The following is a 20,532-nucleotide window of genomic DNA, read 5'->3' as shown; positions in this document are numbered from 1 at the left end:
ATAAATGTTCTAGAGATGAGAGCAGTGCTTTTAGCATTGGAAGCCTTTCACACTGTCCTTCCTCTCGGATTGATTGCAATTCAGTCAGACAACATGTCGGTTGTCTGGTATATCAACAAGCAGGGGGGAACCAGATCCTACCCTCTATGTCGCGAGGCCATGAGAGTGTGGGAATGGGTGATCTCCACCGGTCGGTTTCTGATAGCAATGCACATCCCGGGTTGCTCCAACATTTTAGCGGACAGATTGAGTCAGGCTATTCTGATGCCATACGAGTGGTCTCTGAAACAGTCAGTAGCAGAGGAGATCTTCTGTGCATGGGGTCAGCCTTGCTGTGATCTATTCCCATCTCCATCCAATGCAAAGTGCAGCAAGTTCTTTGCTCTGATTCTCTCACCAGGGAAGTCCCCAGAGATGCTGTAGTCCATGCTTGGCCCCTGGGCTTCTGTATGCTTATCCACCATTGCCACTCATTCTGAAGTTTCTTCAGAAAGCTTGCCGACTGTGGTGCAAAGTTATCCTCATTGTCCCATTCTGGCCTCGTCAGGTTTGGTTCCCATTCCTTTGGTCTCATCTCTTAGCTCCCCGTGGGTTCTGGATCCCTGCCCGTATCTAATCTCCCATCCGTCGGGGGCCCATCCACCTGACCTGGGCAGCCTCAAGCTGACAGCTTGGTTGCTCCAGTTCTGTTGATTGCCAGGACTCCCGGTCTTTCATCCCCAGTAAAATCCATTCTGGTGGCTTCTCTTAAAGATTCCACTAGGAAACTTTATCGCAGTAAATGTAAGCATTTTTCCATTTGGGCCTCACAGAGAAAACTAGATCCCTTTACAGCCCCTGCTCCAGTGGTGTTGGATTTCTTGTCTGGCATTTTTCAGCAAGGAGCTAGCTCCTCCACAGTGAAAGTACAATTGGCAGCCATTTCTAATTTTCATGTTGGTGAAGACAACATTGCCTTAGCCTCTTCTAGGCTGTGTAAGGCTTTTCTTAAAGGTACTTTTCTGTTGCGTCCTCCTGTCAAGGATTCAGTGCCTCCTTGGGCCCTTACCTTTGTCCTACAGGCATTGGTGGCTCCTCCATTTGAACCTGCAGCTTCGGTGGATTTGAAATTTTTATCCTGGAAGACAGCTTTCCTAGTCGCCATTACATCTACTAGGAGGGTTTCTGAGCTTCAAGCTCTGTCTGCCGTGCCTCCTTATTTGGTCTTCCATAAGGATAGGGTCTCTCTCTGTACTAATCCTTCCTTCTTACCCAAAGTGGCATCTGAAGCAGACATAAACCAGTCCATTAATCTGCCTGTTTTCTTCCCTAACTTCCAAAATAAAGATGAATACAAACTTCATTTGTTAGATGTTCATAGACAGCTTCATTTTTATCTTCATAGAACAAAATCATTCCGCAAGACTGACCAGTTGTTTGTTTCCTTTTCCAAAGCATTTCTGGGAAAAGCTATTTCTAAAGTTTCTTTGGCCAGATGGATCACTCTTTGCATTTCACATGCCTACAAAGCAAAAGGTTTATCTCCTCCTGGTATTGTTAAAGCTCACTCTACCAGGTCCATGGCGACTTCTGCTGCCTTCTGGTCTAGGGTTCCTTTGGACGACATTTGTGCAGCAGCAACCTGGGCCAATTCACATACCTTCATTTCCCATTACAAATTAAATCTGATTTCTAGGGGTAGAGCATCCTTTGGCTCTGCGGTGCTCAGGAATATCCTTCTATAAAGGCCTCACAGGATTGGACTCTGTCCCATAGGTTGCAGATAAAATGAAGTTAACTACTTCAGATAAAGAAGTTATGTACTCACCATAACGTTTCATCTGAGTAGTTATACTTCATTTTTCTGCAACATTTCCTCCCTCCGTCCCCCGGACCTTGCCCTGTCTATTCAGGTTTGGTTGATTGGGCTGAGTTACTTATGTATTTAGTTGCAGCAAACTCGATCTGTGGGAAGGTAGGAGATGGTAGTGTATTATGGGTAAAGGGAGAAGCTCAGAGCTTGGAGCAGATGCTAGTAAAAAAGTTGCTGGCTCGGATCCAATACGGATCCATATATCCACAGGTTGCAGGAAAATGAAGTATAACTACTCAGATGAAACGTTATGGTGAGTACATAACTTCTTTTTTCTATGAGAGCTGCTCTTTCTACTTTCGGCTATGACTTTTTTCTTTTATTATATACAGTAGCCTGTTAAGGTAAGGATTGCACCAGTGTGGTTTGTTTTTGTTGTTATATCTGGGCTTACTTCTGGTAGGTACAGCAGCCTCAATACAGCCATTAACATGTTTGTACATGGTTTCTGTAAATAATTCTGCATAAGTAGCAGTGTTCCTGGGGTTTGGGGGAACCATGAATTATGAAAGCACAAAAAGGTGCGGTACATAAATAAACTAGTACTATGAAACACAAAAGCATGTACCAAGAGAAGAATAGCAGGAAAACTATTTTATTGTAAAGATTAAGCACTTTCATCCCTCTCACATGGGGACTTCATAAGAATACATGGTGAAAACTAAAACAGATTTAAATAGCTAATAAATCCATGCTATTGCCATTGGTAACTATAGTACCAGTAAAAATCCAAAAAATAATCACATGACATTTGTTTCTCATATCATATCCAAAACAAATACCAGTTCCCTAAAGACCAAGAATCAATATGAAATGCTAAAACATTCCCATTTATATGACGTTTGTAACAGTTAAAATAGATTAATGTACATTTAGAAAACATTATAAAGTATTATAAAGAATTATAAAATAGTGGAATTGTAAGATTATAAAAATTATAGAAATTATAAAAATAGGAGAATCCTATTTTTATAATCTTACAATTCCACTATTTTATAATTATTTATAATACTTTATAATGTTTTATAAATATACATTTATCTATTTTAACTGTTACAAACTTGTCATATAAATTGGAATGTTTGAGCCATGAATTATGACAAACTGTCACTTAATAGGAAGTAGTGTGCTTTAGAGTGGTTCCTAACTGTTTTGAGTTTAGTAGGGTCTTCCAGATTGAATTTTATTTTGAGGGAGACAGCTTCTTCAATGAGGATGTGACACAGTGTGTGTGTGTGTGTGGGGGTGGGGGGGTGCAATGCTCTCCCATGTTTGTGAGTACTAGGTCCAATATTTTGATCTTCTGGTCGGAGAGTGTACTATCTATTTCAGGGTGTTTGTGCTGTTAAAGTCCAGGAAACATGCCTAGAAGTTAGAGGCAATGTACATTTCCCAGTCTATAGAGGGGTAGTTAAAGTATCCCATGAACAGAATATTTGTTCGGATGGTGAGGGCATCTAGTAGGTCTAGGTAAGAGTTATATGTTTCATGGGTCATAAAGGGCGACTTGTAGCTGGTCAGAACATGGTAAGGAACCTTGTCAATGGAGACTTGGACATGGATGAATTCCAGGGCATCATCCTCTTTAACCAATCAAGAGATGTAGTCGCTACTAACATAGATTGAGACACCTTCACCTTTAGCCCTCATCTGTGCTGCTGTTGGTTTAAATGTGTGGAAGGCACTGTAGCCTTCCACCATCAGAGTAATTTCTGTGGCTTTAAACCAAGCTTTAGTAACAGTACAGATGTCTGCATTCTCCAGAGACTTTAGTCCTTGTAAGGTGTGGAATTTCTTGTTTAGACTCCTTAAGGTTGCTTTGAGTTTTTTTACTAGTTTGGTAGTTTTGTCATTTTGGCACTGCCTAAAAATGGCTCTAAGAGAATGGATAAAATTTTAGCCAATAACCAGAAGCCCAGGGTGGCCAGGTGCAGACTATCCTTGGCAAAGCAAAGTAGTCTGTTAACCATATCTTCCCATGCTGATAGATATTGAATTCCCCTGGAGTGACACCAGGAACTAAGCCATCTATTAAAATTGATCATTTTCTGTTCATACTGTGGTATCATCTTTGGTGAAGGTAGAATGCTGCTCAATGCAAGGCATGCACCTGTCTGTGACAAATATTCTGAGAGATCCATAATATCTCTTTTCATATAGTTCCGTGAGGTATGCCTCAGGTCTTATTTACCTACATGGACTGTGATAGAATCATATTGATACCTGTGATGCAGTGACTTGAGTGCATGAGTGATATTGCAGATCTTGGCTCCAGATAGGCAACTAACAGCTGTCTTCTCCTTGTCCAGAATGGAAAGAGGAGCATCTCTGTGTTGTACAATAGAATCCCCTATGACAAGAGTACTAGGTAAAGTGTCTGCTTACCCTATGGTCTATGTTCTTGGGGGATCATTTGATGTAGGTTTATGTGTGGTGCTTGATGCTGCTTTTGGTGTATGCTTTAGTGTTTGCTGAAGGTAGGTGTTGCAGTTTGATGGCTTAGAAGGTCTTTGAGGTTTGGTGAGGTTTCTTTTATATGCCTCAGCATAAGAAGCTCTATGTCTGTGCTGAGGGGTATGTGTGAAGGAAGTAATCGGTATGTGTTCTTGGCAACCTTGTTTGTAAGCAAGATTTTTGCCTCCAAGGAAATTATGTATTTACATCTCTTGCATACTGTGTTAGTTTATTTAAGGATTAAAAGGTTGTCCGAGTACATGAATAAATTGCTGCTTTGTTTCAGAATGCCCATATCTACCAAGGTGGCCACAGAGACATTAGGAAATTGCAAATCCGTGCTGTCAGGAACTGTATTAGGGTTGGGATAAACATGGTTTAGGGTCTTGGCTTCACAGGGTTCATCTCTGTAGTGTCTATGGTGAAAGCTAAATGTTAGATAGTGCTGTGATCGTATGTTGTTTGACACTCTAGCTGTCCTAAGCTAGCTTCATAGGTTTGCTACTATACAGGGTACTGGTAACTGCCACTGAGCAGTAGACTGTGCCATGAAAACATGCCTAATTCACAGCACACAGAAAAAAAAGCTGAAAACTATCTCCCATGCCCTCTGGCTGATAAATGACTACAACTTGAACTCCCTGGATTTCCTCCCAATTCAGGGAGACCAGGTAAACACCTTCTGCCACAAGATGGAAGATACTGGAACATCTTAATGTAAAAGCACAACAAAAGTAGCTCTCAAGTGCAGATTAACACTCAACTAAGTCTTTAAAAAGCCATCTGTCTGATGAAACATTTTCATTTCAAGCCTTCCAGTGTGTTTCCCAACTTGAACTGACTGGGCTACTTTACTACTGCCACTAGAACAGCAGTCCCAGTCTTCTTTATGTAAAAACACACATTGGTTAGTCAAAAGTGAAAAGGTACCACTAGCTACAACAAGTATTTGTCATTTTAAGCCCCCTTGTCTCTTTCCTAACTCAGACATACCAGGTTACCTTTCTACTCACAATAGAATTAAAGTCCCAGCCTTTTTAATGTAAAAACACATTAGTTATCCAAAAGTGAAAAGGTGCCAGAAACAAATCAAATGACTAGCTTCAACAGGTCATTCATACTTTAAGCTTTGCTTGTGCGCTTTCCATCTCAGATAGACCAGGCTACCTTTCTACTCTCTCTAGAATTACAGTCCCAGTCTTCAACACAACTAAGTTAGCCACAAGTTTAAAGTGCCAGATTCAAGTCTAACAACTAGCTACAAGTAATTGCAAGGCAGATGAGCCAGCAATGAGGAACACACACTTTAGGGGATTTCAAAGTACATTAACAGTCTCAGGGGATGTAGTCCAAATGCTTTGTTATCAAGTTTCCAACAGTCCTAAGACTAAGATGGAAGACTGCTTGTGTGATGTAAAATACTACAGAGGAGGGGTCTGGGTTAATTGCCACAGGATCTAGTTACAACTAGCTACAATAAATTCAGAAAAATACCTAGGCCGAGCACAGAAACCAAAAATCAATGCATACTATAAAATGCATTAAATTAATGGCTTTAACTTCAGATAAAGAGGAATAATGCACAAAACTGCTTTAAATGGTAAGTGTGATTATAGATTTAGTTGAAATATACTTTCCTGGATGCAAAATGTAGTCCAAATGCTTTGACATCAATCAAAAGCTTCCAGCTGTCCGAAGACTACTGATTAGACTATTGTGTTTATCCACTTGTAAGAATGGTGTTCGCAGAGCCATATGCATATTAAGCTAATTTTAAGCAAAGTTTATGCTGCCAAATAATGTTTTTTTGACAGGCTAAAAGGACATAAACTAGTATCCCTTAGCAGAATGGGTCTGGCAGTAAAAGAAGAGTCAGTTTGTATTAGCACATACATTAAAATTGAAAAAAAAAGTATTGTTTAGTTTTCAGTAAATTAACATGGTCAGTTTTCTGAAGACTAACTCTAATCTGTGACAGAGACAAAGAGGAAAATGTTGCAGAATAACTGCTGCATGTGTAAGCATTTGACTTATGATTGTGAGTATACATCAACCCATTGCTTCAGCAGTGTGATGCAGTGATTACTTCTTAATGTCAAGACGGCAAGCCTTGATTTGGATATTCTATAAAAACTATTCATTGCCTTTCTTAGGTTCTTTGATACATCTTATCAAGAACCAATTAACTGACACACTGAAGGAAAAATATACCAAATTATAGTAAATGGCTAACAACCTACACCACTGCAGACAGTTGCCCAGAGATGTATTTTTGTCACAAAACAGGTGGAAATAGCAGCCTTAATCACTTTAGCCCACATGACTAATTTCCCAATATTTCACTGATGCTTTATTCAAGTTTTTATCATTGTGTTGTTTTTGTAAATGCATTGCACTCAAGTGCAGGTGGCTGTGGTGGTTCAGCGGTTAGCATTGCTGCTTTACAGCAAGAGGTTCTCCGGTTTGATCCTTGGCTGGGGTGCCTTCTGTGTGGTCTGCATGTGGTCATGTGGGTTTTCTACGGGTACTCTGGTTTCCTCCCAAAGATATGCTGTAGGTGGATTGGACACTCTAAATTGGCCCTAGGCATGAGTGTGTGCCTTCTGTATAAGGTTGGGTGCTGGGCTGGCAACTCGACACTGTAAAACTCCACTGTCAATCATGAGCAGGCATAGTGGTTTACGCATGCCTAAGGCACAAATCAAACAAGGAGAAGGGACATTTACTAATATTTATTGCAAAAAAGGTTAATTGTGACAGTTAAGGTGGCAGTATGACATCTGAAGAAATACAGTTGCACTACTGTCATTATCAGCTTCACTTTCTACTGGAGAACACCAGTGCATTCGATTCAATTGATGTCATATTGCTAGTGAGGCATTACCTTAAGCATCATAAAAATGATGTGACTAAACCAGTTTCTTCTTTTAATTTATTTTCATTTGGTCTTGTCACCTTGATATTATCAGACTTGTATTCTCTGTAGATCCATTTCTTCCCATTCCTCTAGCACTGAAAAACATTGAAAATGAAAGAAATAGACTGTATTATTTTGTTCTATCGGGCTTAGGAGATCTGATTTTTTGTATGCTTTTAAGCTCATCTCCATGGCAGCTGAGAGGTACACTGCTGCAGTATGGCCTACATTGTTAGGCATAATGGTTGCTTTCACACACACTGATGCCAGCTATAGTACAATGCACTGTTTGGCAGGTTGAAACACCCATTACTCCCTTATTCCCTCCTGTTGAGGCACCTTGCTTCCACCAGGTGTCAGCAACATGGCAACAAGGCACCTCTCTTCCCCCAAGGTGGCTGAGCCAGCCTCATCCATTGACTCACATTCCCTTCAGCAAGATCCAGTGACATAGGCTTGTTACTAGAGCCTGAGTTTCTGGGGCAATATTCAGGGCTCAGTCTCGCTGAACCACAGATCTGGCACCAAAACTATTTTGTAATATTGAAAGGAATTACTTATTTTCACATTTGTCAACCGATTAGATACACTAGCATGAGATCAATTTCAGGCATAACCCAGGCCATTAAGTCAAAGGACTTAAGCAGAAAAAACAGTTTAAATGCAAACATACAAAACTGTATATAAATAAATCAAGCAGAGTAATGACTGGTTTACAGATAAATTTGAGTGCAGAAAGGGAAACTGGATAGGCTTAAAATGGCCCATGAGGGCAGTTAATCTAGTACTTACCTATGAACCTATGAATAGTAAAATTAATAATAACATAGTTAAGTAACATAATGTATTATCCAAAATTATATATATATATATATATATATATATATATATATATATATATATATATATATACATACATACTTTTGTCTTTTCCTGGTTAGGGGCCACCACAGCAGAACTCTGGTCCACTAATGACTGGCAGTGGATTTTTGCAGTGCCAAGTTGCCAGCCTGATGCCCAACCTTCAAAGAAGGCACACCCATTCACATACGCACCTACCGCCATGTCTTTAGACATCATTCTACTGTGGGGAGGACCTGCAGACTCTACACAGAAGGCGCTCCACCGCTGCACCACCATGGTGGATATATACATATATATATATATATATATATATATATATATATATATATATATATATACATCTTTTGAGTAAATATTTATGAAATGCATGAGATGATACTTTAAAATAAAGATGAGTTGAAAGTTAATATTTAGTGGTAATATTGTGGACAAAGTAGCAGTAATATAGTATTGTGGTATTATATTGTAGAGGACAGTAGTAATAGCATAGAAACACAGGTCACTGTTAGTATAAAGATGTAAAGAGGGTTACTAGTAGAAAAGAATGTATAAATAATGATAAAATGCAGATACTATTATAAAAATGTAATACCCAGATATAAACCAATTGAGTCCTTAATGGTGAAGTTTGATTCCGATACAGAATAATTGATATGATCTACTTGGAGTACTTTTAAGCATATTTGTTGTCATACTAAGTATGAGTGGTACACAGACAGTCCATTTGGCTGTTAGTTATTCCTTTAGTCTGTACTGAATTGCTTTTTGATTGGTGTATTTAAATATTTCAGCAGGGATTTTGTTCCAGAATTTGGCTATTGAGGTTGAATATAGAGAATCACCAAAATAGTTGGTTACTTTCACAATGAGTAGCTGATTTTGATTGAGGGATGGGGTACTCTTGGAGGGGTGGATAGATCCACTAGATTTGCAATAGTTGGACATTTTCAAGGACTGTGTAAACTTTTATAAGTTATTTGCGGTTTGTAATGTGCCAATTAAATGGCAGTTATATCAGATCCAAGATGGGCAGCCTTTGAGTATAATTCCTGTCATATTGATTATTACTGGCACTTCGATACTATTATTTGGTTTTGTGATATTTGAGATATTCCTTTCATTTGTGCTGCAATCAGCTTATGTGTGTAGTTTAGCCTGGATTTTGCATCTGAGCTTGGGTGCTGAATTTATATATATAATCACCAAAATGATTAGTTACAAGTAGCTGGTTTGGAATGAGGGATCAGAGCATTCTTGGAGAAGTGGATAGTTTCACCAGATTTGTAATAGCCAGACACTTCTGAGGACTGTATAACATATTTTCAGTTATTTTTAATTGGTGAAGGGCCAATAGGTTTTGAAGCCAGTCTAGTGTGTTTAAAGCCAGGGCTGTCTTTAGGCCAGATTAACTTGTCTGTCCTATTAGGGCCTTGTCCCCACATGTAGCCTCGCATTTGGCTTAAGCAACTCCCAAGACTTGCTTGAGAAACACTAAGTGCAAGACATTTTTCTGTTTGTAGTCTTGCTTCTGCAGTAGCTACAGGTCATGTTACAGAGTGCACTACATTTTCTGTAATACAATGCACTAGTGGCTGGTCTAGTTTTATTAACACTGCAATATTACACCACTTGCATGGCTAATACTGCAGTATCACATCACTTGTGTGACTAATGCTACCGTATCGCATCACTTGTGTGCTTCACACTCTTAGTTGTTCATGATGTCATAACAGTCAGGTCTATTGCTAAGTGCTCAAGAGGAATTTCTACATAAAATTATATTATATTAAACATCTGGTTTTATGTTTTGCTCAAGTTACTGTCAGAGAAGTTAATACCAGGTCTAATTTGAAGACTAAAAGTAGCACTGTTTTTTTTTTCACTTGTCTTGCTGATATGGAGTGCATGATTGGCTAATAATAAATATAATTACGACAATAAATCTGGAATAGTTAGCCTTGGCCAGTATGAAAAAAATATGAGGAAATACTGTAATGTGAGGTAACTTCTGACCACAAAGACTTGTGACAGAATGCTAGCAGTAAAATGGTATGGCAGAGAAACACTTGCTGCAGTTGCAGTAAGGAATAAAATCCAACAATGAATATGTGTTGAGTGGAAGCAGCAGAGGTGGATAGAAAATGATTCCACATTGTTAAATGAGAAAACAGTAACAGAAACAGTACCCTGCCTTAGACAACAGGCTGTACCTTAATCTACAGATGCATACCAACACATTAAACAGATTCATAGACATTCATTCAGTCGACCTAATCTATCTATACCTTGTGTAAGGAGGTATAAGATTTGCATTGTAATGCTGGCATGGCAGACTGTGCAGTGTTTGGAAGGTATACCAGATATGTTGGCAGTGCTATCTGGGGGGACAGCAGCACATTATGGATGTATAGACAGCTCTGAACATTTCTCTTCATCTGTGTGATACTATTTACACCTTGGAACTGGGATTCACATAACATAAAACTAGAAATAATGCCTGCATGTGTGTATTGTATACAGATTACATTGCATTGCTCTCTGCAAGCTGCTGTTATTTATATTGTAGGTATGTCATATGTAATCTGTGTAGTTGCTTGTAGTGTTGAGTACAGCATTCCTGTGACTACACATGCATCTCCCTCCCAGGCAGATGTGAGTCACAGGTGTTTCTCAAAGTGTCCCTTACTGTTTGCTGCAGGGATGGCTGCTTACCCAGTACAGTCTTAGCACAACAGATGACTCCTGTGAGGAGTGTGTATGTCACAACAGATGATTCCTGTGAGGAGTGCATATGTATCAGCATGTGGCAGGTACACATGCTATATCTATTCTCATATCTGTGCCTACAACTTTAATTGGCATGTTGCCATATCTGCCTCTTCAAACATAGTATGGTACAGCAAAGGATTCCTGTTATCTGTAGCTGTCATACCAGTTCCAATAGTATGCAGTCTATAGCTCTGTATCACATACTTACAATTGTTTGCATGCCTTGAGAATCAGGTGAACATCAGATAATGGACATTTTTATCCTCACTGAAAAAGTCACTCTTCTACCAGCACTCAGGATCCACAGACAGAATCTGCTGCAGAGAGGAGGTGCTAACTAACCTTTACAGAAGCAGGTGTGACAGAGGTGTAAGTGATGGGTGGAACACTACTGCACAGTACCACAGCATTATAAGTGGTTTACTGACATACTACACCATGCTAAGGCAAAGATACATTCCACTGCAACAGAGAGGTGAGCCGTGACGTGGGGTTCCACCAATGAGAAGCAGGCTAGCAGACAGCAGTTTTTGGAGCCCTTGAAGGGGAACAGCTGTATTGGAATCATCCTTGGGTGAGTGGACACTGAATTTTAGTTGGATCCACTCCAAAACATTTCAAACATTTCAATGTATAATGTATCAAGTTACTACTGAGTTCGGCAGATTTCTCTACAGCAACACTGCAGGTGCCACAAGGACATTGTTGTAGCTTAAGCATTCATTATGCAGGAGTGCCTTTTGTTGTGTATTAAAAGGGTAGAGCACTGCTGTAGTTACAAGTTTAGAGGCTGGGGTAGCACAACTGGCTGATATTGGCACCCATACAGTAGCTAATGATGATGGCAAGAGATAAATACCTGAGTAAAAGACAAATGATGGATTGACACTGTCTCCATCCTAGTTGGACACTGAACTACCAGTACATTGTGAAGGTGTGGCCTCACCTACATTTGAAGCCAAGGCTATACAGTCTGGCTACTTACTATGAGCAGTAGGGAAGGATATCCTTTGGCTGAGAGTACCATCACTTCTCCCCCTGTGGTTGTATCAGCAGATGAGTGTGCTGCACATTATGTGGGTATGCCTAGAACTATGCACCCCCTCAGAGTTTCCAGATATGTCACGGGTCACATTTGACTACTGATATGCAGGCAAAACTTGAAGTCAATCAGCAAATGTGCCAGACCATATTCTCTGCACAGTCTGCTTCCATCCAGTCCATTCCATCATGGCACCAACTACTGTGCTGTATGGATTTCCTGTGGATGTCACCCCGCTCTGGCAATAGCACCACAAGAACTTTGAGCCCTTGGGACAAAGTACTTATATGCCTCATTAGGTCTGTGCCACTGTCACTATCACTACCCAGTATGGCAGTGCTGTCGAATGCTCAATGATGGCACATACCTGGGGTGGCTGTGTAGTGAAAGTGTATCACAGGACACTCTTTCCTTACCTGTATCGAGTATGCATCACCTCAAGACCTCCATCTCCTCCTCTTGTGACATTCTACCTCCTCAGCATGTATATCGATAGCCATGTGCTATTATGTTTCTAGCCAGCACTGCACATGATGAGAACTGTGACAAACTCCACCCTTCTTCCTGTGTGATATATGTAAGAATGTCTGATGCACAGTGTGACCAGACCATGCACTGACTAGCATAACCCAATAGAAACATTGCATATATCATGTTAGTTCTGTGTGGCACTGCACTGTCACTATGTGCTTGTCAGGGCGATAATTCACAACTAGCTGTCAGTGCCTCACCTGCTCTGTCAAGTACTGTGCCCCTTACTATCTGGAAGGAATACTGCAGGGATGCTGGCTGTTGCTGTTTCATCTCAGTCTCACTGACCTTCCCTGCTGGCCATGTGTATGTGTGTTCTACCCATAGCAGTATCCTGGGACTGTGTCTGCTGTTTCTTCACTGGCATATTATAGAGCATGCAGTATGCTAAAAACATCCTGTAGTTGTGTCAGAATCATACTAGAGTGCCCTCCCAAACATATCAAGGCAGAATAAGTGGAGTCTGAGTAGACTAATCACATGCTGTATGATGCTCCACATGCATGCATGTACAGTGTTATACTGGATTCCAGCCATGGTCAGTGGGTGCTATACAGACATCATAAACCACAGCTATAGTGGACATTTTGCATCATTTGCAATGATTTTTCAACATATGGTGGTTTCATACATTTGACATAATATATACTTAGGAATATACTATAAAGATTGTCCCATTCAGTTCCTGTACTTGCCAACTTGATGGGCCTGTGGAACTTCAGTATGCAGGCAGTAGGGATATAGATCAAATATGTGCCATATATTTGAATCATCAGAACTGCTTGTCTGCTACTCAGGCACATAGATAATACTACCCCATCCATTATGCACTACCTGCCATTTAATAAAATGATATAATTCCTGTTGCCATGTGGACCAGATGTGACCTTTATTGCTAAATGTATGCAATTTATGGAACCCAACACCTCAGGGGGGTGGGCAGTGTTATGGAAGCATATATAGTATTATGTGTTTCCTGCAGTGTTCTACAAAACTATACATGCTTTAACTCATTTAGAAGCATTATGTTTACACATATTTTGAGTGTTCTGGAGATGAAGGCTGGAGAAACACCCAAGGCATCTCTGTTATTCTCTAATGGCTCCCAATAGGTAGAGTAAAAAGAGCTATAAATACCCCAGGCTCCATAGGTATGGGGAGATCCCACATTTTTCCAAATTCTGTGTAAGGGTGGCACATGTCAAACAAGAATTGTAGGATTAAAGTGATCATTAATCTCCAGATTAGAGAAGCTGTGGCATGTTACCAGATAGAGGTACTGCTTCCTTTGGTGCCATAAACCAAACTTAGAAATTATGGCTCCAAACTGCACTGTTAATAGCCATTTTATGCCATTACATGACCAGTGCTACTACCCCAGCATTCATTGTATCTGCAACGTGGATATTCTTTGCATGCTTTACAGTTTTATACTCAGAATCATAGTGCTGTGTAATTTCCCCCTTATACAACTATGAACTATGACCATATTAACCTTGCATGCATTTGTATATTATTAGGACCTCATTTCCTTATCCATTCCCATTTGTATGTCATCAATAGGTCATTTCAACATGTATTTTGCAGTGCAAATTTGGGACTCTTAGCACTGTTGGACATTGTGGAACTATGAATACTACAGATCTGTGTCATGCATAATTCAGCTTTTCCATGAATCCTGATGATGTTCCCTGAGCAGTCATCTCTTCCATGCACTGCTTTTGTGCAGAATTAGAATATAATTGTAGTTCTAATAATTGTAGACCTTACAAGCCGAGGTATGAAAGTAGTCATCTGTCACTAGTAAGGCACCCATTCATAAAATTATAGATAGATTGATAAATAGATATAAATCTCTCTCTCTCTCTCTCTATATATATATATATATATATATATATATATATATATATATATATAATCTATGATAGAGTCAGTGACCTTCCAAAGTATTTTGTTTTCTTAAGGTTGTAAAGGGCTTATATTTAGTATCCACTCCCTTATTACAACTGTCTACATGATGTCAAAGATGATGTGACAAACAGCAGATAGAGTTAATGCAAGTTTTCAAGAAAAGACAGAATGATGCCCAAAGAAGTACTCAAATAACTTTGAGTACAAATTGTTGAGGATCCTGCGTAGATCTGTATTCTTTAAATTTGTCACTCTTGAGGCTAGAATAAAGGGGGAAAAAAGCACTATGTAAGAAAAATGTAATAGTTTCTTGGTGCTCTTCTGAAATGACTTTACTGGAATTATACAGCACATGCATCACAATTTACCCTGCAATAAGTACAGGATGGAAAAAAAAAACACTTTGGCACTCTACAGATCATAGTCAATTAACTCTGGCATTTCATCACAAACTCAACTCTCAAATAGCACTATTGCCTCTATGTTTCCAAAGTTAAGTAGCTACATATAAACAGAGGGATGGCCTCTTCCTCAGAACTCAGCTTTTTAAACTTCATCTTAAAAAAAATCTAACCACTAGCATCCATACTAAAAAACAAACATCCTCCTATAACCAGAGGAACTACTCTCAGACAACTCCCACATTCTTAACCCCCAGATCTGAACTACATTGTACCAAACAATCCTTCTCTACTCTAATCCCTACTCTTTAGCACTCTCTTCTCTGTCACTTAAAAGGACTCTCCACACACTCAAATTTCTGACTACAATTAGAAAGTTATTTCCTCGATGATGTCCAATGCTCATGAGTCTAAAGAGGTCATATCAGCTAACCTATGCACACTTCTCCTTTCTCGCCCACTGCTTTCATTTATTCTGACATTTGGCACATACAGTTAAAGCTGCAAGATGGCACAAAGTTTAATTCCCTCAGATCTCATTTGCCTACAGTGAGAACTTGAGCAAGTGACTTAACTAGACATTACTCCATGGTCACCCATGAAAAGGAACTATTGTCTAGTGAGCCTACTTGGTTAACAAGTGGGTATTTTAATTATTATTATTATTATTATTATTATTATTATTATTATTATTATTTCATGTGTATGGAGCACTATAATTTATATAGTTTAAAGTATTACAACTGTAATGTAAATACTGCTTAAACTGATATGTAGCATGCAGAGAAATTTTTCATTATAATTATATATTTATTCTTTCCTCCTTCTTGGCAATATATTAACTGCCCATGCTGCTGTGTGTAAGCAAGAATAATGCTTACAGTATTCTTTGTTTTATTTTATTTACTTCACCCAGGCTGTGTCTAAACTAGTTATGATCAACTCACTATCCTAGTAAACAAATGTAAACAAATAAACATAAATTCGTTTCATAGGTTCATAGGTTCACAGGTAGGTACTAGGCTAACTGCCCAAGGGCATTTATAAGCCTAGCCAGAGTGTGTCAGCTTTCGCCACTCCATTGATTAACTAACTGAGTCTCTGTCAAGAAGAGCCAATGAAATGATCCCAGGGGTGTATTTTCTGTTACCTATCCACTCGTCAAGGTTTCTCTTGAAGAGTGTTATTGAGGGGCTCTGCCTAATGCAGTTAGGAATTTTGTTCCAAAGCATGGGGAGTCTCTGTGACAGGAAACTATCCCTCCAGCATGTTCTATTTATTGTTGTGGTGAGGTTTAGCTCACTAGAGCGAGTGGCTCGCAGTGACTTGGATTTCTTTAGGTGGAGTATGTCCATCGGTTCTGAGTTGGACATGGCTTTGTAAGTCAGGTAGAGATCACCTCTAAGTAAACGATATGCCACTGAGTACAGCCGGAGTATTTCCAGTCAGGCTGCATAGGACATCTGTTTGAGGAAGTAATCCTCTTGGTGAGGTACTTTTGTGGTCTTTCCAGCTGTTGAAAGTATCTTGTGAGGTACATCCCCAAATGGGGCATTGTACTCTATGATGGGTGTGATGAATGATGAGTAGAGGGGCACTATAACCTCTTTATTTCTAGATGCAAACCCTTTAGTAATTAGATGAGCTATATAGAAGGATTTCCTAACTACTTTGGCAATATGATTGTCAAAGGAGAGATTACTATCTACCTGGGTCCCCAGATCTCTTATTACCTTTTCTGTATTAAGGGGGCTGCCACCTATGTGGTAATTCATGGGTGTTTTGTTTTTCCCAAATGGGATGACTATGCATTTTTGGCATTTAGCTTGAAACCATGACTTTGACACCAGATGTCCGTCTCAGTAAGGCCCTTTTGGAGAATGTCTGTGTCAGCCAGAGAGTCAGTTATAGCTCCCAATTTGCAGTCATCGGCGAACTTGGTTAGCCATAGTCCTCCTGTGTCTGCCTGTACTTCTGAGAAGTATATGCTGAACAGTAGGGGTCCCAGGATCTAGCCTTGTGGGACACCACTTGACTGGTTTAGAGTCGGACCTGGAGCCCGCTATTCTTACTGTGTGAGTTCTGTCTGTAAGCCAGTTGGCAACCCATCTCATGACGTAGGGGTTTATGTTCAGGCTGGTGAGTTTTTCTATAATTCCCGAGTGGGGAATGGTGTCAAAAGCCTTGGAAAGGTCAAGGTAGGCTGTGTGAACCACCTTCCCCTCATCTATGGCCTTGGTGACCTGTCTCAAAGTAGTCAACCAGGTTTAGTAGGCATTATCTGCCCTTAACAAAGCTGAACTGGGTTGGGTCAAGTGTTTGAAGGTTTCCAATATCTTTGTTAATGAGTTCCATGATGATGTGCTCCACAGCCTTGCAGACCAGGCTAGTCAGGCTTATGGGGCAATAGTTACCAGGGTCAGTTGTGGCCCCTCCTTTGTGGAGCAGAAGAACCATTGCTGTGCGCCATTCTATGGGCATGTAGCCTGTGGAGAGGCTGAGGTTGAACAGTGTGTTTAGGTGGGGGGGGGGGGGGTTAGTTCATTCTGTAGTTTGTGCAAAACGCAGCCTGGGACACCATCTGGCCCCATTGATGCTGTGCTTTTGGCTTTTGAAAGGGCTGTTTTGACCTGTGCGTCTGTGATTTCTGGGACACCACACTTTTCCGGTATTGTTGTGGGCCCATTTGGGGGTGAGAGTGGGGTGACGTTTGCACTGAATCTATCTGCCAGGATGTTGGCAATATCAGTAGTTTCAGTATATTTTGTACTATTTTGCACTAGCTCAGAGCATATCTGTGAGTTGCCACTTAGATTTTTGACATAGCTAAAGAAGGCTTTGTGGCTATCTTTCGAATCCTTGGCTATTTTTCTTTCAAAGTTAGCCTTGGATGATTTTATGAGGGACCTTAGTTTCTTACTGATACTGATCAGGGATGTCTTTCCTTCTTGGGATTTGTTTTTTTTCTGAACTAGTTTCATCCTTCTATTGTATAGCCTGTTTATGGCAGGGGTCCACCAGACTGGTTTCCTTCTCTTAGGGGAGTGAGTCTTGGTTTTGCTAGGGATGGCACGATCCATGCATCCTTGTAGGTGCTCATAGAGTGCATTTGTAAAGGTTCCTGCATCTTGGACACTGTTATCCTTTAGCGTGGGGGCTGTGAAACTTATCTTGGACACTGTTATCCTTTAGCGTGAGGGCTGTGAAACTTACCATCTCTGTCTTAAGTAAGGTGAAGTTTGCTATAGAAAAGCTTTTCACTGTGGTTTCCTTGGTTGGGGGTGGTGGTGCGGTGTGGACATCCAGAGTGATTAGTTTATGGTCTAATCTAACCAGTGATGGGTTGACCTTCGGTGCGGAACACCTGTTGCCCATGTTGGTGATGACCAGGTTCAATATGTTTTTACCTCTGGTAGGGGAGTTTACCAGTTGATCCAGGGCATTTGAGTTGATAAATTCCAGGAAGTGCTGGACCTGGGAGTTTGTACTTGAGTAGTTTTTCCAGTTAATGGTAGGGTAATTGAAATTGCCCAATATCAAGGTGTTCGATAGGAACTTTATGTTTTTCAGTGTCTCCAGAAAGGCAGAGTGGTGGTCCTGGGTCATGGAGGGTGATCTGTAGGAGGCCACAATTTGCATTGCAGATTTTCCCAATATTAGTTGCACATGGATGATCTCAGAGGTATCATGCTGCACCACTAACCTGGAGGTGCAAGTATCCTTGATGAATATGGACAAACCTCCTTCTTTTGTGTTTTGGTCCATGTTCTGTGGCCAAAATGTGTGGTATGAGTTGTAGCCCGGTAGTACTGGGGTGCTCTGTGGAGCCTTGAACCAGGTTTCAGTTACTGCACAGATGTTGATGTTCTCCATAATGAAAAGTACTTCGAGCACGTGCATTTTGAGATTTAAACTCCTGGCACTGAGTAGCATAACCCTCATTTTTTTATTTGTGCTGTTTACGGAGGTGGGTTTGACTTTTGAACCTTGCCTAAAAAAAGCACTGTGGGGGCAGCAAGAGCCTTGGCTACTATTCAAAAGCCTAGGGGTGACAGGTGCAAGCCATCTCTTGCAAAGCAATGAAGCTTGTCAAGCATGTCATCCCAGGCTGACAGACACTGGATCCCCTTTGAATGACACCAGAAGTTTAGCCAATTGTTGAAATTGATCATTTTTTCTTTATACTGCGGTATCATTCTTGGTGAAGACAGGATGTTACTCAGGGTCAGGGTCATACCTGTCTGGGCTACATGATCAGAAAGCTCTTCCATGTCTCTTTTCATGTAGTCCAGGGAGGTACGTCTCAGGCCATTCACACAAGCATGAACAATGACAGAGTCATATTTGTACTTGTTCTGGAATGACCTGAGTGCTTGTGTTATGTGGCGGATTCTGGCTCCCGACAGGCAGCTAACAGTGACCTTCTCCTTGTCCAGCCTAGTGAGTGGGACGTCAGTGTGCCTGACTATAGAGTCAGCTATTACTACTGTGTTAGGTATGTTATTTCACCTTAAGGGCTGTGATTATGCAGCACACTGATTTTGTGTTTTATGTGTTGTCTGGTTTGTGACAGGAGGTGCAGGTTTTTTGGGTGTCTGCTTTGGAGGTCTCTGATGCTTTTGCAGGTTTTTATTTAGAGTCTCCGAGTATGATTTTGTGTATTTATGTGTATTTTTTGCCAGTGCTGGTTTAGTATGTCTATGTGAGGCTGGAGGTGTGGTGCAAGTGTTAACCTCCTCATGACTGCCTGTTCCTGCCTTGGGTGGAGAGAGCTTAGCCTCCAATTTAGCTATACAATTGCATCTCTCGCATATGTTAATGTTTTGTGGTAGGATGAGAGGGTTGTCTGTGTACATGAGGCAGTTGTAATATTGCCTCAGGATACACAGGTTCACCAGCTGGACTGGAGAGTATACCTGAAATTTCCCTTTGGTCATGCCTGAATAGTAGGGTGAGCTGCTTAGTCGCTTGGTTGGTGAGGGGTAAATAATGAGCCTTGCCCTGATGGGCAATCAAGTGTCCGGGTATATTAGTGCTTGCTATTAGGTCTGAGCAAGTGCTGGACTGTAGGATGCTTTTTAAGTGCTTAGGTTGAGAGTTAGACTACTTTCAAGGGAAAAACTGAGGAAAGGAAAAAAAACTCTTTCCTAAAGTGTGGGATAAAGGAGTGCCACATTCAATGGCATAACTACTGTGGGGCAAAAGGTGTGGTTGCCCCAGGTTCAAGATATTAGGGAACAAAATCAGCACTTCAAAACAGTTGCTGATAGGGAGTAAGTGCAGTCACGACCTTCATTTAAGCAGTCATAGTGATATTGCAGCTACCTTAATTAATGCGTTTAGTCATTAATAATTGCAGCAAGTTGCTAGAAGAAGCATCTTGTTACAGTTCTGCAGTCTTGAGGATTTATTTTTTCTCATTATCTAGGTGTTTTAAAGGTAGTTCAGGAGGAATTTAAAGATCCCAAGGAACATGATGAAGACATTAAGTTAAGGTGAAGCATGGCACAGTCTAAATGTAAAAGTCACAGGTTTTACGTTAATCATAACTGTTGAGAAGCATGGAGCTGGTGACTTTCCACGATATAGTAAAACCAAGAATTGGACACTACAAGAAAAAAAAAACTAAACAAAAAGGAATGCTAGTAACAAACAGGTCCAGAAGAGAGGCGTCAGACTGGTAAAAGGTAACAAACAGGTTTATTTCTCCATACTAGTCTGACGTCTCTCTTCTGGACCCAGTTGTTACGAGGATTTCTTTTTGTTTTGTTTACATTACATGATATCCCAC

The 20,532-nt window shown here is 40.5% G+C and overlaps 1 pseudogene; it reads left to right on the top strand.

Annotated features, from left to right (window-relative positions):
• Positions 1-20,240, top strand: part of LOC122815025 — a 33,518-nt pseudogene extending 13,278 nt beyond the window's left edge.
• Positions 20,241-20,532: the final 292 nt, after the last annotated feature.

The sequence above is a fragment of the Protopterus annectens genome, chromosome 11.part0 (assembly GCF_019279795.1).
Source record: "Protopterus annectens isolate FY-2018-M chromosome 11.part0, PAN1.0, whole genome shotgun sequence".
NCBI lineage: Eukaryota > Metazoa > Chordata > Ceratodontiformes > Protopteridae > Protopterus > Protopterus annectens.
Note: the sequence above shows the minus strand (reverse complement) of the source record. Positions and strands in the feature narration are given on the sequence as shown.